This window comes from Empidonax traillii, unplaced genomic scaffold (assembly GCF_003031625.1).
Source record: "Empidonax traillii isolate 1590-97213 ecotype Southwest subspecies unplaced genomic scaffold, ASM303162v1 scaffold551:size421405, whole genome shotgun sequence".
Classification (NCBI taxonomy): domain Eukaryota; kingdom Metazoa; phylum Chordata; class Aves; order Passeriformes; family Tyrannidae; genus Empidonax; species Empidonax traillii.
The window spans coordinates 334,427-358,177 of record NW_020955744.1 but is presented as its reverse complement, the minus strand read 5'-3'; the positions used below and the strand labels follow the sequence as shown (position 1 = coordinate 358,177).

Genomic DNA, 23,751 nt, shown 5'->3' with positions numbered 1-23,751 from the left:
TTCATTTTGGCCTAAAGTATGTTTTGACTAATAGGTTAGCCTCCAGATCCCCACACAGAACTGCTGTTTATTAAGTCTGCAGAATTTAATCTCCTGAGTCTCTAAAACTTTGTGAAAGAACCACAAAGAAATAACAGAGCTGTTTATCAAGTTTATTATAGAAATCTTATCTTTCATGTCTTATAGATTAAGCTAAACTCCATTTGATTATATTTAATTTTTCTTGTTTTTATTTGGTTTAGTGTTGTAGGTTCTTTGGTTTTGCGGGTTTATTTTTTCCAAGAGAAAAAACTGAGTAACAATTTAAAAAAAAAAAATCTTTTTTTTTTTTTTCCTGGTCATGAGGAATAGCAGACCATAAATAAACTCATGTTGTACATAATTTACTGTAAAGAAATATTGATTTATTTTCTTGTTAATTGAAATAAATTATTAGTTCCTATAACTTAAAAAAAAGTTTATATAGAACAAAAGATACAAATACATATCAGATCAGATTTTTTGCATTTTTCTACACAGTAATAGGATTTTTTGTAACTTAAAGGTGAGAGATCAAAATATTTATTAGTGGGAAAGTAATTCTTTGAATACTGATTTGGACTCACTGAAAAGTTCATATGATTTATGATATCATCTGTAACATAGCAAAATACTTAGTTCCACTTTATTTAGGACATCATACATTTGACAGTGTTTCATGTCTTATTACTACAGAATATCTGGGCTGCTACTTAAAATTCAAAGATTACTGTGCATGTACATTTGTGCATGTTTTTACTTTTGCTGTTAGTTTTAAATAAAAAGATACAATAATCAACCTGACACTGCAATAGTGCAATATTCTTGAATTTACACCCCTTTTCCAGTGTGTCTTTATTAATCTCATGGCTTAAGAGAAGGCAATGCAAAATCATTTAAAAAGTGAGTTCTCCAGGTGCTGCATGCATTAACCTTTCCTTTAATACCTCTTCTGTACAATATTTTGATGATTACTGTCATATAGTAAACAGATTATGAAAATGCAGTTACCTGAGGGTCTTGTTTAATAATTTAGGCAAATTAGTTTTTAGAATTCATTTAATTGCTACATTCAATAGCTAAGTCACGACAAGCACCTGGTCCCCAAAGCAGGAGCTTCTGTACAATCTCATTTTCTGCAAGGGAAAAAAAAAAAAAAAAAAAAAAAAAAAAAAAAAAAAAAAAAAAAAAAAAAAAAAAAAAAAAAAAAAAAAAAAAAAAAAAAAAAAAAAAAAAAAAAAAAAAAAAAAAAAAAAAAAAAAAAAAAAAAAAAAAAAAAAAAAAAAAAAAAAAAGGAGAAAAAAAAAGGGAGACAAAAAGAAAGAGGAAAAAGATTAGCTAGACCCCACCTGTGTCTGTCTGTGTCTGTGCGTATCTAATGATCAGAGAGACACCTTTCAGTCGGCGGCCGGCAGTTTAGGGTTAAGGGCCGGTCCAGGTGAGGGAAGCCAATGAGCGCCCGCCCGGGGCTGTGCCTGACATCATCCCGCCGGGGAGCGCCCAGCCCGGCCGGGGCAGCGCTCGCCGCCGCCCAGCCCCGCCGTGATGGATGTTTACAGCTCCTCCGTGAAAGCCAATTATCTCCCTTTTGTGTGAGGCCCAGGGATCGCTCAGGCTGCCTGTTCGCACACGGCACTGCTGGATCAAGCCGAAGCAATTGTTTTCCCTGTGTCTGGTAAGAGTCTGGTCTGGTTCGCCTTCTCTTCAGAATAAAGGTGATGCGCCTAACCTGGGAGGGGAATTGCTTTCATAGTTCAGAGGCTTATACGCCTATAATATGTAAAAAGCAGCTTTTTACTGGCAAAAGGGAGATCCTTTAGAAAGGGAATGGTTTTAAAAGAATAACAAGTCTGTGTCTGGCAAACTCTACTTCACAATATGGAAATAAATAGCCTACATGTTTATGGTGCTCTTTAGGCGAACTAAAGAGTTATTAGGCTGACAAGACCATCTCACAGAACTGTCCTTTAATAACTGTATTTTCCTTTCTTTTCCTTTAGCATCTGTGTTTTTCCTTTGAAATCTAGCTTTTGTTGATGAACAAAGAAATGGGGAGATTTAAGAAGAGGGAATTTAATATTGTAACAACTTTAAAAAATGTTCTGGAATACTTTTGCAGATATAAATCAAAACTGGGAAAAATAAACCCAAGATGTTAAAGTTCACAGTTCTGAAATTAGTTATAGTTACTTTGTTTTGCTAATTTCTGCAATTAAAATGCTATGAAACTGAGTAAAAGATTCAAAGTGTTCAATATACAATAGGCTGGTAGCAAAACACTCAACTGAGTTTTTTGTTTGGTTTTATGTTTTTCCCACTTACATTCTGTAGCTTGTCTTTAAAAATGTCTCATTCTAGAGAGGAAGGTATGTGAGTACAGAGAGGCTGAAGAACAAGTGATTATATCTTTTACATTGTTAGCAGCTTTGAGGTTTGCAGAGAGAGAAGGGAGAGGGAAAGGATTCTGTCTGTGTAACTTCCTAATTTTGTAAAAGAATAAGTACATTTTAAAGCTTCTGAGCCAAGGTAAATTTAAGAGATTAGAAGTGACACTGACATTGACAAATCAGATGCAATAAAGAATTTAATTGACTGAAGGAGTTCAGGGGCTGCTGTACAAAGAATCCAATAACCAGTTTAACTAGTCAAGTAGTGTACCTAATAGGAAATAATAAATAGCAAGTTCCAGTTAATTTAAAAGCTTGATGACATTTACTTTATAGTGATTAGAATTCACTAGGCCACTTAAGAACTCTCTGTATTTATTTCAGTAATCCATGATTATACAATCCATGATTATACAATACAAAGTTTTGAATAATGACATATGTAGTATTACAAGTGCTTGTAAAATTGAGATATATTGTCATTCAATCTAGCTATGACTAGCTCTGTTCTAATCACTGTCAGAAAAATAATAGTTATTTTCATCTCAAACACCACTTCTCAGCTGTATTACACTTCTCTTCTCTTTGCCAGTTCAGTCCTGCCTATGCAGCTCTTGTTATTTACCATTGTTAATTCAGCTCTGGATATTAATGTGCCAAATCATCTCAACCTTCTTTTAAATGACGTATCTATAGTATGGATGGGGTTAGAAGAACATATTTTTGTTAGGGTGAAGCATTTATTATGCTTTGTTGCCTTTTTGCTAGCAAATTCCAGTTCAAAGGTGAGATGACCATGACCTATAAAGGAAAGGAGTATTTAACATTTTACTACCTTACCCTTCTTTCTTAATCATTATTGAACTTAAGTTTATTTTATGCTAACCTTGAAGCTATGCCTTTAACACTCTTTAATTAAAAACAAAAAGTGTTTTCACCTTTCTCAGTGTTACATACCTATGCACTGCATAGGTCCACCTCATCTATCTGCTTTCTTCTTAATCTCCATGTCAGATCTCACACAGTTTCTGTTCCTACACAGTTTAACCAAAATTAAAAAGTAAATAAATTACTGTTGTTTCTTCTAAAATACAGGATGATGCATATAACATGGATGTAACGCTCATTTATTACATGCTTACAATGTTCTCATCCGAAGAATTCAAAGAGTGTTTTTAATAAATGTGTCCCTTTATGTACCAATGCATGTTGCTTTATTAGATAGTAATCATGGACCTAAGCAAGCCAAGGAAACTTAATGATATGATAATCCAAACAGATAGCAATCAACTTCTTATAGGAATCAAGACCTTCTACTTTGGCTTAACCTTTCAAAAGGAAAAGAAATAATTTCTGGTAGACCACTTTACAGGGAAAATATGGGTGGGTTTTTTTCTTATTTTCAATCAGAAATGAAGTTTAACAGAAAACAATAAAGAAAAACGTATCTTTTTGGATAAAATAGTGTTAATAGTGTTGTGATCTATGTTTTATTCTTTAAGATAATAAGGATAACTATGACAATGCTAGCACAAGGACTGCATAGCAGATTCACCATTGGTCTGGAAAAGAGTCTCTCTTGTCCTGTACTTGATCATACTCTGTAAAGTCCGTATTCCATCAATGACCCACTGTATTAAAGATAGAATTAGCGTGAGGTTGCTTGATTGTATGCATAAGTCATTTTGTTTGTCTGATTTTCTATGAATGAGTCAACTCGTACATTTTCACAATAACATCAGGTAATAACACTTACAATGAAGATTTGAGTCATTCCCCCTACACAAGGTATTCACTTCTCTTGTCAGATAATTTTGAGCAAAGTGACAAATGGAATTTTTCTTTTTTTTTACAAAAATTCAATGCATTTAGTATTTCTTAAAGAAAAAAGAAGTGACAGCTAGGCAGAAATATGATAATAACATCAATTGCTGAAAAAGTATCCATATCACCAGTAGTAAAAACATTAAAAATAATTCTTCTTCTTCTATAATTGGCAAAGGAATATTATCCTTAGAAAATACAAATTAAAGTAGTATTGTAATAGCACATTTTCTTTTGTATCCAGTTTCAATAAGTACAGGAGACAGAGGAATTCTTTCATTTTGGAAACTTTGGCCCGTGTTTTTGTTTTATCTAAGATAGATTACTTTGGGAGTTCTCAGATCTTCCAAATTACAGGCTGTTCCAAAAACAGCCTTAAAACCTTGCGGTACAACTATCTACCTTGTTCATTACTGAGGTCCTTTATATGTTAGGGTGCCAGATGAGACTCAAGAGTCTATTTTGTTCCCTTAGCTTTTCTCTCCTTATATTCCATTACCCAAGCTGGAAAAAAAAAAAAAAAATCCTTTTCACCAAGTAGTGATAAGGCGATCTTTTCTGCATTTTTTTTTGTTTTTAATTTCTCTCTTACTAAAGCCAGAGGCAACAGAGCTTACAGAGAGTATTTCTGTTGTGGGAAAAGTGAGATGCAGATGTCCATTTGTCCCTCAAACTCATGGTTTTCCTTTGGAAAGAAATCCAGATGTACAGATGTGGAGAACACACCTTGGATGTTCTCCAATAGGACACCTGTCTGAATGATGAAAGGAACAGTAATGCGTTTATCAGACAGTACAGACAATGACAACTTTTTTTGTTTTCTGTTTCATTTTGAATCTTAAATTAAGTCTGGTGAATGTCCTGGGATCCTATAAAAATTGTATTAAAAGACAATCATGGTCAAGGATTACAATGCAGATTTTAAGGTAGTTTTGCAACTTCATTCTAGATCTTTTCCCTATGTATAGCATGATGCTTTTTTGTTTATATAATTGTGTATTTCTACACAGGAGTGTGACACTTGGAATGGGTAGAGTCAATCCTACATGGTTTAGTGAGGGTGATATCAGTTTTGGCTAACTTTAGCCAGGAGAGTTTCTCTTATAATCTGTGGAGAGAAAGACATATCTCTGAAAAAAAATTCATCTCATCATTAAGATACTTATTTTGGATAGATGAGCTGAATTGCTCTCTGGAGGGGGAAAATTCACTCCGTATAGACAACCTACTTGAATACTTTCAATTATGTGTTGAACTTCCTGGCTTTTAAATATTGTTTAATTAAGATCTTTTATATTTCTGAGTATCAGCGAATCCCACAAGTAATATAAATAATAAATGAACAAACAAATAATTATGCTCATTATTTGCTGTATGTTGGAGTCAGTTATAGATTTTTGCAATAAATGGACTCTGGACTTCATCTCTGCAGTGGCAGGGGTGTTGACAAGAGCACTTGGTGCAAGACTTTGAGGTTACATAGGTATTTGCTGGCAGTTTGGTCCACTGGTATTTGCAGGAAATGTAAAGGTTTGGGAAATGCTGATCCATGCCTGGCAACAGGGGGAATCATGCTCCATCTTTTACATTCATTCAAACATTGTCTCTCATGCTTAAGTGTACTTTCAACAGAGACAAATCAGAAAATAATGTAAAAAAGTTTCTCACTCCTATCTCTGGCTTATAAATTTAACAATTAAACAACATATTATGGTCAAAAGTTCAAAGAGTAAGAAGACTTTCTGTTTCCTGAATGAAGCATAATCTAAATAATCTATTACAATCTATCATCATGGAATAATATTACATTATCACTTGCAAATGAGAAGTATGGCTTTCATAGTTGCCAAGCTGTACTTATCCACAACTGATGGCCCCCATTAATTTTTAACAATTGTCCTGTCACCAGACCGGTGAGCTGTAGAAAATCCTGTGGAGATGTCACATTCCTTGATGATTGCAGTTAATGCTGCTGCCCCTCTGAATCAGCATGAAATGCAGACACTTTTATGACTGAATCTGCGATTTGGGATTTGATCATGCTATTTATAGTATTGCTAATGGTCTGTAGCACTGACAAGGGGTGTGTTGAAGTCATTCTCTAAGTTACCCTTGTTTTCAATTGTAAAGGCAGAACAGACATCTGGATCCTACATTCCAGTAACTGGACAGAAAATAACAGCTCAAGGAGGTTGTGACTTTCACTGCTGAAAAGTTTTTAAAGGCTTGGTTTTTTCTCTTTCTTTTCTTTTTTTTTTTTTTTTTTTTTTTTTTTTTTTTTTTTTTTTTTTTTTTTTTTTTAATATCTGTGGATTTTTTTTAAACGTTATTCTTTCTAAGAAAAAGGATCAAATTATTTTGATCTAACTTCTAGAAAGCCAGTTGCATTCATTTGGTGAAATGAAAGTAAGCTTAGTGACATCTTAAGAAAGTAAAGTTGAACTAAAAAATTAGTTGTACATGGTTTTTAAACTTACCATGTTTACTATATCAGCAAAATGAAATTTTCAATTTTTATGAAAATTCTTCAGAAACACTTTCTCACTTCTTAAAAAGAATGTTTTACTTCCAAGTCCTCATTTTGTTTCCAAACACAATTCCTAAAATGTGTAGTATCTGGTCTGCTTTAATTTTGAAGCTAAAATAAATGTCACATACTATGAAAACCAATATCTGGGAAGAATTCTTTTAAAGTTAATAACATTAGAATACTTAGGAGATTGCCTGATTTTTATCCCTCTTTGAAAGTGTATCTGAATCTTATCATGCCCAGTAGCTCCAAAATTATCAAGAACCGTATTTAATGCTGAAGTTCTCATTATTGCTGCTGTAGCCAGTGTGTAAAGAATAGTAGGAATTATAGCATCTTTCTTCATTATTTCATATTAAAATTCTTGTAGAACCATGGGGAGGGAAAAAACAACAGCAACAGCTAAGTATATTAATGATCCCTGGAAACAGTACTTGATTTCCTATGGGTTTGTGTCCCTTAATTAATTAACTACTTTAGTGATATATATAAGATTTCTTTTTATCTCTCCATATGCTTGTAAAAATTAAGCCATCCTTCTCCCTGCAGAACTAGCAAGTACTGGCTTGTGCCAACTCATTAGATTGAAGCACTATCACTAGCATACCGGGAGAGCTGTGTTTTCTCACTTCCTCTCAGCTTCCTCCAACACAGAGCACAGGAAGTAAGACATGAGTATACTCTGAACTTCTCTAATTGGCACTAGAGAATTGTCCTCCAGATTTTGTGTCCACTACTACATTCAAAAGTTGTTCTGTGGGGAAGAAGATTAGGTTTGTTTTTTCAAGAAAACAGAGGGGGTTGTGTTTAAATGTATGGAAACAAGAACTGTATCCCTAAAGCTCTGAGAACTTTCATCTACTGAGAAAATCCCTGGAAAATGGATGTGTCTTCTTCCATAGGGGTGCTGGAAAGCAGCTGAAAATTTGCAGGTTTTAGAACAGCAGTATAGAATGAACCACAGAAATATTACATTTCATGGACACTGTGTTATGCAGACACAATCTGTAAAATATATCCAGAAACATACTAAGCATTTCATCTGTACTCTAATATTTTTTTTTGAGTTTTTACAATTAGTCTTTCTTATGCACTAATTTAGCTTGCATGACTGTGATTTAGTTAGACATTGAAGTAAGCTCCCTATCAAATCCTTTTTATAGGTTCTTGGAAGTACTAGTAATTCATTGAAATCTTTCCAGAACAAGTAAAACTTCTGAAGGCTGTAGTTATCTAAAAAGCTTATTTTTTTTTTGTTTGGTGTAGCCAAAAATTTCTAGAAGGTAAATGTTTCATTCCCAGTTGGGTAGTTGTTTCTCCCTGGTATCTAACAGAGACCTTTAGGTTGCTTCCTAATTAGAAGTACAGAAGAGAATAAGCAGACCAAATCCTCATAGGGCTTGTTAACTTCCTTCCTCTGACAGACAGCGAGGAGGTATCTCTTTCTTGCACACCTGCAGTGAATTCCCTCCTGGGCCCTACAGTGTTCCACACTGGCACAGTTGACAAACGTTGAAGGCAGATGGGGAGGGGGAACCCCAGGCAAGAGGTCTTTCCTTTTACCCCTTGCTCTGGGGAAGAGCGTGCCCTCCCCCCCTCTCCCACCATGAGGTCTCCATGGCCCCCAGAGCAGCAGCTGGCAGGGAGAGCAGGCAGAGAGAGAGCTTTATTGTTCTGGTAACTGTTTAAATAGCTCTTGGGGGGATTACAGTGTAACCAGTGGGAGTCCAGGAGGTCTTACAAACCAACCAATTACAAGAAAGGGTTAACAACCAAAAGAGAGACTTTCAGGTATCTCTCAGGTCATTCCAAAGTAGAGATAAAGACTGAGAATCCTGGGAAGAAGAGAGGTGAGTTTACACAAGTTACAATAGACATTTTGGAAGCCTGTTAACATTACAATTTCTACATCCTTTTATATATAGCAGAGTTACCCCAACACGCAGTAGGCTCTGAACTCCAGGAGAGCTACACTAAAAGAAATAGTTACACTGACTTTGCTAAGAGTTTCAGAAATTCAGGAGTCATATGGACTGTGACAGACAATTATAATATCATTTATATGAACAACCATACTTAATCATACAGGTAATAGGAGATAATTGACTAGGAGGCATGACCACCTGCTTCATGCCTCCAGATACATTTGGAGACTAGAAACCCATGCATTTGTACTGGAGTCACTCTTCCTTTCAAGATAGCCTTACTTATTTTCAGTTATTTGTTTGCGTTAGAAAGCTTACTTTTGATGTGGTTGGTTGTTTCTTTTTTTCCTTTTTTATTAAACATCCCATTAATTAATTGTTTGGGTTTTTTTTTCCTTTGGTCACATATAGTATGCTCTATAGTACATCTCAGGGACCGTATTGGATTTGAAGCAAAAACTTTTAAACAACTCTGTTCCTGTATTTAAACAAGATGACAGGAATCTTGAAATTGAAACACACACCAAATGCTTGAGTTCTAGGCTGTTTTCAGTCTGAAGGAATTGAAACCTCTATTGTATTTATGGGGTCATATCACAGACACTGGCACAGGGCTCTTCTCACACAGCCATTTGAATCTTGGACACCATGCAACTATAGTAATACATGAATAGATGTGTGCGGGTTATTCAGGAAATCAAGTAGCATTATAGTTGTAGTACTCTGATGAATGACAAATGCTGGATTATTTTTGGATTTTATCCAGGGAGTGTTTAGTACAAAACATGCAGACAATACGGAGTTGGCTCCAGAACCAGGGCAGTACATTCTAAAGAACATACTGCATAGAAGATGCATTCCCTGGTGCCCACCATAGGCTTTGTGAGTACATCATGGCCATGATCTCTTTTCACTTTGGGATGAGAACCCCCGACCTCTGCATCCCTCGTTCCCCACTGAAGGAAAGATCATGTTCCCCACTGTGTGCTCCAACAGCTATTCAGATCTGGATGACTGGGAACCGATGCAAAGCACAGACTGCCCCACAGCTAGACATGGTACTGTTTGTAGACAGCCTGATGTGGGTCTGTGCTCAGCATATGAACTTCCTTAATGATCACTCAAAGACACTTTCAGATAAGGCATCTAACATAGGCAATCATCGTTGCTTACTAATCACCTGTATTTTTGGTAGTCTAATACTGAAACTTAATAAAATAAACAGCCTGATTTTGACCTTATGCACTATGACAAATGTTACTCAGCAAACATATTAATTTTTCTCATTCTTTCAGTATTTTGATGTCACTTTTAAAGTCTTTGCTTAAATCATAAAAAGATACTTTTAGTAGTTTATTTGGTGTTAAGTTCTCCCACACTGTTCTGTCTTCCTTACCCGTATGTCTACTTTACTACTCTTTAGATCTTAAAATCAATGAATAAAGTTATTCTATGAAGGACAGAATAAATTAAGAGAGTTTGAAGATATTTGTTGTGATGTCTTTTCCTTAATTAAGATTTGTGATTACACTATTTATCTGCAGACTGGGATAGGGACAAGCCTTTGGCACACATGAAAGACCATTAGTTCTCATACATTTCCATAAACAATTATTGTCAGAAAAGAACCTTTAAGTTCTAGCTAAATGTAAAGATGTCCTAAAACATATTATCTCTTTGTAAAGAAATTGGCTGGTGATACAGTAATGGGAATGCTTTCTAAAGTGTTTACATTTCTGTGTAGTCAGATTTTTGAGTGCAAACAAATTGGTGATGGATTATGAGATGAGAAAAAGAATCTCTCTTTTTGCTTCACCTGGCTTCACCTTTTTTGAAGGTATAGACTATGAAAAGCAGCATCCTTCTTCTGCAATATGAAACCACTTTTGTTCTCTGACTAATGCTTCTCTGGCCAAAGCCAGTGTATGCATTTCCTTAATATCTGTATCATTGTATTTCTATGGCCAAAATTTATCAGTCTAGAATTTCAGATTCTTGAGAATTATAGAGCTCAAATTGACTTTTTTAACTCCCCTTTGATTCCCTGTACCTATTTTGTATTGACTAAAAGTCTTTTTCCAATAGTCTTTTTCTTTGATAGCCAATCGTATTCTGCATTTAAAAAAGTTGGTCAGGAGGTAGAGGGAGGTGATTTTCCCCCTTTATTGTGCTCTTATGAGACTGCAACCTGGAGTACTACATCCAGCTCTGGTGTCCCCAGAAGAAGGAAAGACATGGTCCTGCTAGAGTGGGTCCAGAGAAGGGCCATGAAGACAATCAAAGGGCTGGAGTACCTCTTCTATGAAGAGAGGCTGGGAGAGTTGGGGTTGTTCAGCCTGAAGAAATCTCCAGGGAGAGCTCTTTCAACTTTCCAGTATATAAAGGGGCTTATGAGCGTGATAGCATGAATTTTTACCAAGGTCTGTGGTGATAGGACATAAGCTAACATTTGTAAATGGAAAGAGATTAGATTTAGATGGAACACGAGGAAATTCTTTACATTAAAGGTGGTGAGACACTGGAAGAGATCGCCCAGAGAAATTTAAGTTCTCCACAGTCCTGAAAGTGTTTGGAGCTGTGTTGGATGGAGCTTTGATCAACCTGATCTATTGAATGATGTCTCTTCCTATGACAGTGTACTTGATCTAAATGATCTTTAAATGAGGGCTCTTTCAACCCAACCATTCTACGATTCTGTAATTATTCTGAGTGTTTTTGTCTCCCTCAATGAAAGCCCATTGGACTGAGGGAATATACTCTGAAATTAATAGTTTTAAAATTACATCTTTTAATGAGCCACCACCAACACATATGCAGGTGTTTCTTGGGTTTTTGTTGGTTGGTTGGTTGGTTGGTTTTTTTAATAATTCTCTGTTTCACTCATTCCACATTAACAAATTATTACAAGTATTTCTTCAAGATATTAAATTGATTACAAAACGATGATTACAATGTTTACCTATCAGCATGGCAGGAAGGACTATGAGGAGATCCTCAGCAACTCATAAGGCAATTTCTGCAGTACTGTGTTCCCCAGTACAGGAGCGACATATTGGATGGAGTCAAATGAAGGGTCACTAGGGTGATTAAGGGAATGGAGCACCTCATCAGTGATGAAAAGGCTGAAGAGTTGGGACTGTTCAGCCTGGAGAAGGCCAGGGGGCATCTTCAAAAGATCTTTATACCTTCCCAGAAGGTATAGAAAAAAATATATAATATATATAAAATATATATTAGAAAAATAATAAAAATTACTGACCATGAAAAATTGAGGTGGGACCAGATGCCCAATGGTTTTGGGTCCAGTCTTGTGCATTCTGTGATTGTGTAACACTTAAGACTGATAGAATTCCAGGGTAGCTTCTCAAAGCTACACAGCTTCAAGCTTATGGTTTGCCTCCTTCAGCTGTACAAAGCCCACTGATTTTGTGGACAGAGAGATTAGGATCTAATAATTGGTTGGTGGATCAGCGATAACATGTGAGAGGTGATTCTCTTTCCTTGTTCATTTAGAACAGGGGTATGATGCACACACTCAGTGCTTCTTTCATGGCCTGGGTTTCCCTGTGTCTAGATTTCATCAGGAGATGCATCCATATGCAGCCTGAAAGTGCTACTTATTACTTATATGGACTAATTCAATCAATAATATTTTAGATTTGCTTATACACAGCTGAACATTCTTCTCATCATCAGCAATCACTCAGAGCCAAGAAACCTGAAAAACATTTTTTTCATTCAGTACTTGTGCTTTGAGCAGCACTGTATAAGCCAAACCTTTGTCTTGCACAATGACCGACTGCAAATCACTCACATCAACTCTTCTTAAATTTATGTTTCACCTGCCTTTTTCTTATTTTCTTCACGTTTTCTAAAACCTCACTTCTTTTGTAATAAAATGAATCCATTAAAATGCAGAAAACACTAAGAAGAATCCATTAAAATGTGGAACACACTAAAAAAGAAAACAACAATATTAAGTATAGTTTACTTTCTTAAAACCAACTCAATTTAAACATTAATGAGACTCTAACAGTAAATAGAATATTGAATGCTTTGTAATATAGAGATATGATGAATATGAGGCTTTGGAAAAACTTGCTTGCAAGAACTTGTAAAAGAAAAATAAAATTGATGCTGTTATTATTAATTGTTTTTTCATTCTGATTTGATTTGGTGATTAGTGAGGTAATTCAGGCAGGAATTACCTCAGGATTTTTGTTTATGTTGCTTTCCAGTTTACTACCAGATTGCAGAGATGACAGCTCTTCAGTGACCCAATAAGGACCAACTTTAGTAATATGGATATGGATTTCTGTAGCACTGGACTGTCTACTTTTGCAGCTGCAAGATTTGAAAGGATTTATAAGATATTAAATGAAATCTAAATTTCCAATTTCATCACAAGTGTCATTACAATATAGCTTCAGGTTTACAGAAATAATTTGGTCATCTGAAAATACTGCCTATATAATGCCAATTTTTGTGCTAATGTGAATTTCCAACTGTGCAAAGCAGAAGTGTAGGTAAATTCAATTTAACATGCCCAGAGGCACAGACTTACATACTCCTTTCAGAAACTAATGAGTTATTCATTCATGAATCTCATTTTCTTCAGTCGTATCTACATACTTTACACTTCAACCTTACATCAACTTCCAAAATTCAGTATTCAACTATGAACAGTGAAAAACGTTTGATTGATATCTAAGATATCCAAATAAGCTATTTGTAGTTCATTTTCTCCCTCAAAGAGGAGCTGTTTTCCAAAGAGAACAAGTATTACTTGTCTTCTTTTCTATGACAAATGCTCACTCTCTTCCACACCTCCTAATAATTTTTGAACTTTTAACCAGATTTAACAGATAAAATGTTCTTATCTAGACAGAGAAAGTGTTCTTATGTAAACACTTCAAGATCTGTGAAAATTAATAGCAGAATGCAAAGATTCTGAAAGAAAGGCAGAAAAACCTCATTGTATATTGACTGGCAGAAGCCAGATGCACAATTACCACATGCAGACTGGTTGGTGAGGTGGTATGCCTAAAGTTTCCATCTACCTCATGACTAGCAGTGGTGTCACAAATATCTGCTCATGTGGAGATGACTTAGCAAAGAAAAGATACACATCTATAGGAAAGATTTTCATCTGTTCAGTGCCAAGAACAAATTTTCCTGCTAAGAATTCTTGCCAGTCTGTGATTATTCTAAGCATATTTCTCACTTGTATTTGTTGACCAATGTTTTAATACTCCTCTTTCCTTCCTCCTCTTTATTCCCTCATTCCTAACATTGCCCTTTACTGTTTTATTTGCTACTTAGTCATATTTGTTCCTATTCCTTCTCTCCTGGTGTTGATGTTTTCACATTTTTCTATTGTTTGTCAGCTTGCAGCATGTGGACTGCAGGTTCACAGATGTCAGAAAATGGTATATGAGATGCTGAATTGTTTATTTAATCAAACACATTTACACACAGATTCAAGTAAAGAAGCAAACCAGAGAAGATCTCACAATGTAGCTCCCAGTGTGCATTGTATTCAAATTTTATTTTTTTTTTTTTTTTATCCTTGAAGAATTCTCTTTGAGGATCCCATTTGACCTGGAGTTACAGGCTCTATTTTTTTTTAATCTCATGTGCTAGCACAGTTTTTCAGTGCACTAAATAAACAGTCTACTCTCATACTGTTGCAATCTAGAGTGTTCTGGATGAGTTTCTAACATTCCCTCTGTTCCATCTACCAAAAAATATGTAATACAGGACAGAATCAATCTTCTAATATTTTAAACTTCTAGGGCTCAGGTTTTAATATTTGCATTGAAATTTTTTAATAATATCTCCTCCATCTTATTTTTTAATTTATTTTTATTTTAGTATTTCAGTTGCATTATGGTCTTTACAGGCTAAGAGAAATCAGATGTGTCTATGTAGTACGATCTAGACTATGCTACAAGCTAAGCAAAAACCGTGTGGCTTTCTTGGTTCTGGGTAGTAATTTCTGTTACAATCAGTTACAATACTCAAGACATAACCATCCCAACACTGTCATATAATTTTTAATTGATTAAATAAAGTGGAAATTTTTCTTTCTTAAACTTTAACCACTGTATCGTGGCTAGCAGTACACAGCTACCTTGATTTGATAACAGAATTATAAATGCATCTTTAAATCACTTGAGATTAAAAAACCCGTTTCAGGAAAGCTCAAACCTCTCAAAATTCATTGCTACCACATGTCACAATTGGACTGAACCCTAAGACATTTGTAATATACTGTGAATAGTGAAGGGAAATCTGATCTCCTGCACTCCAGAGTCTCTTAAAATTAATGAAGCTGAGAATTTTGTGAATAAGAGTGTAATTTTTCCAAGTGTCTCAGTGAAAACAAACCTTTTTCTTTCAAACGTTTAAGAACTGAGATATGACTTATATGTGTACAAACACATTCCCATTTTTTAAACATAATATAGAACTGAGTTCTTTTCTGACTCCAGAATATTAGATTCATTATGTCAGCCAAATGAAAGCAGAATGCATATTCAATCAATGTTGAAATATAAATGAGAAGCTATAAACTCTCTTAATTTGAATGGGAAGATTTCATCCTCTTCTCAGCACAAGACAAAAATAAAACAGAACTTGAAAGTTGAAGTCAAATTCTGCTTCCATTGGAAATGACCTTCAGCACAGGATATTTTTTTTTTCTGGTATAAGGCACTTTTTTGTATACCAGAGAAATTCAAGAACATCTTTCTCTGACCTTTTTAACAGATTAAATGCAGTGAAATAAATTGTGGTATACGGGGTATTGACTGTAAGTTTAAGTTCTTGAATCAATGATTTTTCCATTTAGTAGTATGGAAGTATGCTTTCTGACTGAAGTTGCAACTAGTGTATTTTTGTTATATTTCTCATTAAGTGCTGCAAGTGTTTTTGAGATTAATAATTAAATTTTTATGGGCTGGAGGATATCCTAATACGAATATGATAAATTGTGTAGATGATAAGGACATTCTTTTAAGGAACTTTTAATTTAGAGTGTCATTTTGCAAGAAAATTAATTTTAGGTATATCAGAGGTTTTCATTGAATGAGAAACATAGAAATAATTGCCTATACTGCTCATGTAGCTAGTATCTCATTAGCTAACCTATTTCCATTGACTTAAGCTAAATTTAGGAGTTGGGCTGTTTAGTTTGGCATTATCTATGAAGTTAGTTAATCTAGAATTGAGTTTGAGTGTTGCAATCCTTGGTGTTCTTCTTTTCCTTTGCTGACTGCGGATCACTTCAGTATCTGTTTTGGTTTCCACGTATTCTTACTTTCAGATACAGCATACAAGAAAAAAAGAACGCCTCAGAAGTGCTTAATGAGGTTGCATGCTCTTTCCCCATCTACACATACATATAGAAGAACAATTTCCTTCTGTCTAAATAAAAATAATCTTAAAATAGACTTGTTGTTCTGTTAAAAGGTAAAAAAAAAAAAATTAGCTGTTTTGGAAACATGGACATATTTGTCTAATATCTGACAAACAGCAGAGAGCAAATTTCTGGTATGGACACTTGATCCTGTGCAGAACTGACATTTCAGATGGTAATGGCTTCTGTAAGATCACTTTTTTTTTTTTCTTCTGAAACATAAATATATAACCTGAGCATAAAAATAGCACCATAATTATTACTGAAAAGAACTACATAAAATAAAAAATATTCTTAATGGTTCAAAAACAAGAAGTTGTGTCCTTAATGAATTTATTAACTCTAAATGCAAATCAAAAAGTCTTACTTTGTTTCTCTTAGAAAAAGACCATTGAAGGTATAAACGTGTCTGTGACATATAAAACCTTGTCATAAAAGCATATCTGATGTTATTGGAAGAAGTGACAGCTTGGATCAGAATACGATTGGCTTTTGTCTTAAAAAATGTCTGTTGGTGTCTTTCTAAATCTTAGAACAGAAGAAAACAGTTAATTCAATGAGTTAGCAGAGATCTCAATTTTCCAACCTCACCATTCTCTGTAGGAACTGCATTAGTTAAGACTTTGGTGGGGGTGAGAAAGGAAGAAGAAATCTTCATTCTGTCTTTTGAGATGGAAAAATGGCAGTTATTTATACTGGGAATTTTGGAAAATGATTTTCTGAGTGGCACATTTACAGAACAGTCTTTGTACTAAAATGTTAGGGTAATGTACTGTTTTCTTTGAATTGAAGCAATTATGTCTTCCATGTGTCCCAACACCAACTTCCAGTAGTTACAGCCTCACTCAAGACAGTTTGAGTTTCCATTCTAGTCTTTATTAGTCTAATAATCAATTATATAATTTGGTAGCTGAGTGAACTTGATGTGTGTCCTACCTAGGATTCAGTTTCTTTATGTATAAAGTGGAGATAATATTCTTGATTTATGTGAATGTTTCAAGGACTAAATAAATATCTGATTAATGTCCTGAGAGATATAAGAAGAAAGTTCTGTGTAGTAATAATGGTATTACTCTTTGGCCATATTAGAGCATAAAATAGGGAAGTAAGAATGAAAGTCTGCCTCCAAAATTCTAGCTAAATTACTTCTGATTACTTGCTTTCCTGACTGTCCAGAATGGTGGCAATTTTCTGCAGGACACACTAAGTCCAGATTTTCAAACTTTGACTTCAGTTAGGAGTCATTTATGAATTTAAGCTTTACTTTCACCTAATACTTTGTAGCAAATGTATTATGAGGTGGTTTTCTTTGTCCTTATAAAAATATAATGAAAAAACCCCAACAAAAATAAGTGGTGGAAATGAGATTCGGATGACCACTTTAGTGCAAAAACTTAAAAAAACCATATTTTAAATGAGTACTTCCAAAATGGTTTTAACTCCAGAGAGAGATTATATTTATTTTGAATTGGGCACAGAGTGGCTGCAGAGTAGCCAGGCAGAAAGGGACCTGGGGGTGCTGATCGACAGGAGGCTGAACATGAGCCAGCAGTGTGCCCAGGTGGCCAAGAAGGCCAANATTGAGGTGCTGGAGCGGGTCCAGAGAAGAGCAACAAGGCTGGTGAAGGGACTTGAGCACAAGTCCTATGAGGAGAGGCTGAGGGAGCTGGGGTTGTTTAGTCTGGAGAAGAGAAGGCTTAGAGGTGACCTCATCACTCTCTTCAACTACCTGAAGGGAGGTTATAGCCAGGTGGGGGTTGGTCTCTTCTCCCAGGCAACCAACAATAGGACAAGGGGACATGGGCTGAAGCTCTGCCAGGGGAGGTTTAGGTTAGATATTAGGAAGAAATTCTTTACAGAGAGGGTAATCAGGCATTGGAACAGCCTACCCAGAGAGGTGGTGGATTCACCATCCCTGGAGGTTTTTAAGCAGAGATTGAATGTGGCCCTTAGTGCCATGATGTAGTAATTGGAGTTGGATCAGGGATTGGACTCGATGATCCTGGAGGTCTTTTCCAACCCAATCTATTCTATGATTCTAACTGATCTGGCTTGTTGCTTGAAAATGTGTAAGGGGACTGCACCAATATATGTGTTACAGAGTACTCAGTGATGAAAGAGTTCTGGTGAAAGCCTTGTGCAACTAATGTGGAGGGGATACAGTAGGACATTCTCTTTAGTCTAAACAGATCAGCCAGACACATCAGAGGGAGCATTAATTCTTCATGAAAAAGTAGAAACCCATGCTTTTAGTCCTCGTTTTCATAAACATTTCTTTGCCTTTTGTGACTTTGAAGGTAATCTGTGACCTCTGAGTTCTTACCCAAGTCCTCCAGAGATCACAGAGTGAAGAATGACTTCTTGTGTTTTCATAGTATTAAGACAGCAGAGCTCCACTTAAGTGGTGATCTGTCTTGCCTAGCAGACCATGTTGCTATTTTATTATAACCAGAAAACCTCACTCGTTCAGACTAATGACTGAGAAACACATTGCAAGTTACTGAAATATGCAAGCTGGTCAAGCAATCGAGGCTAACCCTCTCTTGTCGCTTTCTCCCTCACTCCCATGCCCCCTTTCCAAATGCACTTGATTAATTGATCTGTAACAAATGGTTTTAAGCTTTTTTTCCAAACTTCAGAAAATGGAATGGAATTGCAGCAGACTGACAATGATTTAAAAAAAACAATCACAAGGAAAGAAATATTGTAAACAGGATGAGTACATGTGCATAAGACTGTGTGAGAATATTTGTTATGAACAATGCAGCAGGCTCGCACACATCATTAAAAATTACAGCATAGGCTTGTAGCTGTTGAATTTGCACTGCTGTAGTTATAATTTATTTCTCGTGTTGTGATAGTGCCCAGGAGTCCAGTGATAGACTCCAAATGAGCTTCATTCTCTGTTACACAGAACAAAGAAAGACTCTCTGTCCTCATTTATCTTATTATGAATTGACTAACAGCTTTCTACATTCTTATGAAAGTTTTAATGTAAAAGTAATTTTAATTATTTCTGATTATTAAAGTATGATGGTAAGTTAGGGATGAAACACTTTGTTAGAATTAATGGCAATAAACTGTCACTGTCTTGCAAAATCTCATGGGAACTGGAAACCAGATGTTTTTCAGTACTAATTAGAAATGAATCTTTTTTTCCAATTTCAATAGCTCATTTAGAACAGAATTGAAAAGAGAGATTTGACAGTGCTCTCATTATTGCATGAGGGTTCATCCTATACTCCAGCACTTGAAAAAAACCCAAAACAATAAAACCAGGTAGACCTGCAGAGCATGTAGCAAACTAACTCCAACATTTTTATTTAACATACTTTTTTTTCCACAGAGCTAGAAGAGGTGGACTCCTTCCCAGCTCCAAGAAAATAATGTCTCCAACTACCTTGAGTTCTTTCCATAATTTTTTTTGCATGTGAACAGAATGTTACTCATAAACTTCCTTCAAAACAGTCTCTTGTGAGAAGCTGTAGTGTTCTGTTTTTTTCCTCACCCTTTTCCATGACATGCAAGGGAAAAGGTTTGCTGGGTCAAGAATATCATCCTCACTATAGACTCAAGTGCTTCACTCTTCTGTGGCTGCTGTTTCCTTCGGTACTGGGTTAACTTACAAAAAGCAGGAGCTGTTATCAGCATTATTGTCTGCCAATCAAATTAAGAAACATGGAGCTCTGTCCTTCACTCCTGTAAGAAAATGATCTTTTTGAAACTGATGAGAGTTGAGTGCTAAAATATCTGATCTTGTTGAATGAATCTTCTCTAAATATTGTTACATATTTTTCTACCAATAGTTTTATCTTCATATAAAAGAATTTATAGCAGCATCCCTAAAAACCCTGGAGTGATTTTCACCTATTAAAAATAAAAATAATTATTTATGTAGATAAAGATGCATAAGATCTTGCTCTGGCTAAAGGAAATCTTGCCAACACTGGCAGTGTTATTTTTTTATATTGTCAAATATTTGTTGCTACTTAATGTCCATTATCCATTAAGCCCTGACTCCTGTAGATACATGTGTACATATCCACATATAAATATATGGATATCGATACATATACTTTATTTTTCTCTTACACCTGAAAACTACCTAGGTTTAATAATATCACAAGAAAGAAGAGCATTTTCATGGCTGTGCTCACTTTTTCATGAACAAATTAGTAGAAAATGAAGTCATAAAAGTTTCAGTTTTTACTAGGCTCAGATAATGGTATAGATTGATTGCTGAAGGGAAGATCACTTAACGCTTACCAGCCAAGTTTTGAATATCTGAACGGATGGGGACTCAAGAATCTCTATGGGCAACCTCTCCGAGTGTTTGATCACCCTCATGATATTTTTTTCCTGGTATCTGGTTGGCATTACTCATTTTCACAGAATCACAGAATGGTTTGAATTGGAAAGGATCTTAAATATCACATAGTTTCAATCTACCTGACATGGGCTGGTATACCTTCCACTACAATAAGTTACTCAAAACCCCATCCAACTTTCCCTTGAACATTTCCAAGCACGGGGCATCCACAGCTTCTCAAGGCAACCTGTTCCATCACCCTCACAGTAAAGAATTTCTTCCTCATGTCTAACCTAAACCTACTCTTCCCGTTTGAAAAGAGTCCTGTCACTACATGCCCTTATAAATAGTCTCTCTGCATCTTTCTTGTAGGCTTCCTTCAGGTACTGAAAGGCCTCAATTGGTCACCCAGAAGCCTTCTCTTTTCCAGGCTGAACAATCTCAATTTTCCATCCCTCTAATCAATTCGCTGCTCATTCAAACAGTTCAGTGCCTTTCCTGTGCTGGGGATACCAGAGCTGGATGCAGCACTCCAGGTGGAGTCTCACCAAACCAGGATAGAGGGACAGAATCCCCTCCCTCAACCTGCTGACCATGCTGTTTTTGATGCAGACCTGGATATGGTTGGGTTCCTGGACTGCAAATTCACATTACCAGCTCATGTCCAGTCTCTCATCCACCAGCACACCCTAGTCTGTTAGGCTGCTCTAGATCTGTTCACCCCCCCTGAGCCTGTACAGGTACCAGGGGCTGTCATGACCCAGTGCAGCATCTTGCACTTGGTCTTGTTAAACTGCATGACATTCCCATGGGCCCACTTCTTATCCTCTGTATGTGACCATCCAGACAATTCCTTATCCACTGAACAGTCCATCCACTGAATCCATGTAATCAACAATTTAGAGAAAAGGATGTTATGTCAAAGGCTTTACGGAAGTTCAGATAAGTGATATCTGTAGCCCTTCCCTTGTCCACGATATAGCCACTGCATGATAGAATGATGTTTCCAGCTTCCTTTCCATTGTGTACTTCTCAGAAACGTCTGACTTTTTCATCTGATCAGGTAGTATAAAGCCTTCCCTGAAATTTCTCTTCTTTAGGCTGACCAGTTGCTTCTCTCAGGTGTTCCAGCCAGCTCACCATCTCAGTTACCTCTAGCTGGACTCTATGAGCTCAAAAGTGAACACAAACCTCCATATAAGCTCTCACAAGTGCTAAAGAGAGGGAAAGGTCCACCCCTCTGAACCTGCTGGTGGAGTGCTTGCCAAAACTGCCTAGGTTGCAGGCAGCCACCTTCTTTTCTGCCAAGCTCCCTAGAGTCTCCTCTTTTGTTTACTGTCCAGCTGATTTTTTCTGCAACGTGCCACTCAGCAGCTTTCTAGATAAGTGGATGGCCAGATAATTGCATGTATGTTTATATATATTTTGTGTTTGTGTACAGTTGTACAGAAGGGTAAAGCTAAATTCTTTTATTCTGGGAAATTGTGTTTCATTAAATCTGATCTGGTGTTCTTCAAGCAGAAGTTTCACAGATTCTAAATGATGTCAACAACTTGAACCTTACTTTATATGTGATTAACTTTTTCTAACTTATAATTCAGCTTCTTTATGTGTCTGTCTATTCTCCAAAGCACAATACTCTAATTTAAATATCAAGGGGTTTGGTTCTTTTCTTTTTCCTCTTTAGGTAAATGAAGAAATTAACCTATGTAAAAGACATTCCAAAGGAAATAATCATACAAAACTTCCAGACTGAAAATATATGCATTTACCTTGAAGAAAGTTTTCTGCTATGGATGTTCATCAAACTGAAATCAATGTTTTCTTCTCTGCAAATTCTTTCTTTAGTGTGTGCACATCTACACATATACCAACAAACAGGCAAACACAACCCTATAAGCAAGAATCATCTATTCATAAAGCAACTCTTATAATTCAGTAAATATGCAAGTATGCTTATGTTAAATAAATGTGTCTATATGATACATATATTACATGTAAATTTTCTCTTTTTTTCACAAAAAAATCTCCTGCAATATTCAAGAAAATACTCATTCCTCACAGGGAGTCAATGAAATTTTATCCACTTTTCTAAGTACATCAGAAATTCAGAGAGATAGGTTATGTATTTTTTAAAATTTGTTTCATCCCTGTTTAGTAGCCTTTGTACTCAATTTCCTTTGTTGATTGAATACTGTCTTATTAATCCATTATGTCAGAAGCATAATTCCTTCCTGGTTCCTGAACAAATTATTCACAAAGAGAATTAATTAAAATGTTTCTGGGGGAACAGTTTGCTTTATAAGCAACCTAGATACCTAATGTATTAGACCTAATTAATAAGGTTATCTAAAGCACAAAAACTTTAGGCTACATTGTTAGATATGCTTTTGTTTCTTCAGAGGTACTTAGTAACAGAGGTACTGGTGTCCTTTAACCTGAATGACTGTATTCACCATGCAAACACTTCCAAGAGACAAAATAATCTCTTCCATAGTCTAATACCTTCTCCCCACTTCACACATAAATTAAGGAAAGAAAATCAAAGTAGAGGGGCTGGGAAGGCAATTCCTGATACTGGTCTAATTTCCAGTGATGTCTCTTGCTACAAATGTAGCAAGAGCAATTACCCTGTTCCTTTTCACTTCATCTCTCTCTCACAGCTGCCAAGAGTATGTCTGCTGGGTCCAGGTTTTGTTTGAGGTAATTCTAAGGCTACAAGGTGTAAAAAAGAGATGGATAAAGTGGCATGATGATTTATGGTTAGTGCTTACATAAAAAATCTGATCAAGAAAGCAAGACTATTTTAATAAGATCCATTTTCCTGACACCATGAGGAATTAATTGATTTTACTGCAAAGATTTTAAGTTCTGCTTTCAAGAGCATTCTAAGATACCTGTACATATCTATCACTTCAAATGGAATTGATTTATCTTATCTTTTTGACTTACCATTTCCAAAATGGAGACTTTCTCCCAAATTTTAAGATAAAAATATTCTACCCAGTGGTGCTTCCTATAATTTTTTCTTTAATACATAACTCTGCTTGGTGGTGTAACCTTTGGGAAGTTCTGGAATTTAGATTAACTTCAAACATAAATAATGTCAGAAGGTTGGAATCTTATCCTATAATGCAGCTCTAAGATAGATTCTAGCTGCATCATGATAAGACTGAAACAGGATTTTTAACTTTTCTGTTTGGTATATAAATCAATAACCATATTTCAATACAATATAATAAAAATGTTTTCACTGGAATATTCTGGTTTGATAGATCCTACTTTAGAAATATATTTTATTCTAAGAATATGCAATATTTCACTTGAAGGAAATAAAT

General features: G+C 35.6%; 2 long non-coding RNA genes across 4 annotated transcripts; one reads left to right on the top strand and one right to left on the bottom strand.

The window, feature by feature from the left end:
- Positions 1–5,604: 5,604 nt before the first annotated feature.
- On the bottom strand, positions 5,605–13,554 carry LOC114064490. 2 transcript variants are annotated; one of them, XR_003572768.1, is made up of 4 exons: positions 13,471–13,554; positions 7,367–7,513; positions 6,775–6,867; positions 5,605–5,782 (listed from the first exon to the last, which is right to left on the bottom strand). It is a non-coding gene; the product is annotated as an uncharacterized LOC114064490 (long non-coding RNA). The 2 variants fall into 2 exon arrangements; XR_003572767.1 differs by lacking the exon at positions 13,471–13,554 and adding an exon at positions 8,214–8,259.
- A 240-nt stretch (positions 13,555–13,794) lies between these two features.
- On the top strand, positions 13,795–19,571 carry LOC114064489. 2 transcript variants are annotated; one of them, XR_003572765.1, is made up of 3 exons: positions 13,795–14,113; positions 16,708–16,868; positions 19,451–19,571. It is a non-coding gene; the product is annotated as an uncharacterized LOC114064489 (long non-coding RNA). The 2 variants fall into 2 exon arrangements; XR_003572766.1 differs by lacking the exon at positions 16,708–16,868.
- The last annotated feature ends 4,180 nt before the right edge of the window (positions 19,572–23,751 follow it).